Raw genomic sequence first — 879 nt, forward strand, 5'->3', positions numbered from 1 at the left:
ATGGGATACGAGACAATACTTTCAGGAGGTATCTGAAGAGGCATCTGTTGTGTAAAGTTAGTACAACCTAACCAACCGTTCATAGACGAGCTCGTTGTTGAAAAGCTTCAATCAAACATCCTGCTCCACTTGTGTAAATCTAAACTGCTTGTCACACTATTCAGTTTTTCCAACTACACACAGGAACTGCAAGTCTGCTCAAAACACGATGAATTCAAACTGGTCATTTTTGTTACCTCTGCAAAGGAGAGACTGTTTTTGCCCCGGCCTGTTTCTTGATTGTTTATTTGTATGTTTGTCAGCAGGATTGTGCAAAAATTCCAATTAATAGATTTCCAGAAAGAACCCATTAAATGTTGACACAGATCTGAACTAAAGGGAAAATCCAGAAATCCTTTTAGAGATATGTTTTCATTTTCACTGACATTCAGAGAATAAGACTTGGATCTTGATGAAGAAACTCAGACATATTGATAGAAGTGATCTCTGTGAGTGTGAGTCACTTGGTGTGGCGCGATTGGAACAAAGGGCCTCGGAGGTACGGGCTCTTCTGACTCATTCTAGCTCCTGCACCAAGGAGGTGGAAGGATGTGATGTGTGTACGGAGAGAACCCATTCAGTTTCTCTAATCAATGACATGTAAAACAAATATAAAGTTGTACTATCCTAAATAAAAAGAGATCAGAGACTTGTAGAATCAATGACAAGACACATTACAGCCCCACCACTTTGACTGACACTGTCAACAAGCCATGTTCACTCACACACACGTGGATATCATGACGTCATGTCTCATTCTGCAGGATACAGCCGCTCACTGCCGGATATAAAGCCAACGATCTGCCCTCAGGCTCATTTCAGTCCTGGTGGAGGAGGACA

This window comes from Hippoglossus stenolepis, chromosome 3 (genome assembly GCF_022539355.2).
Source record: "Hippoglossus stenolepis isolate QCI-W04-F060 chromosome 3, HSTE1.2, whole genome shotgun sequence".
In the NCBI taxonomy this organism is placed as follows: Eukaryota; Metazoa; Chordata; class Actinopteri; order Pleuronectiformes; family Pleuronectidae; genus Hippoglossus; species Hippoglossus stenolepis.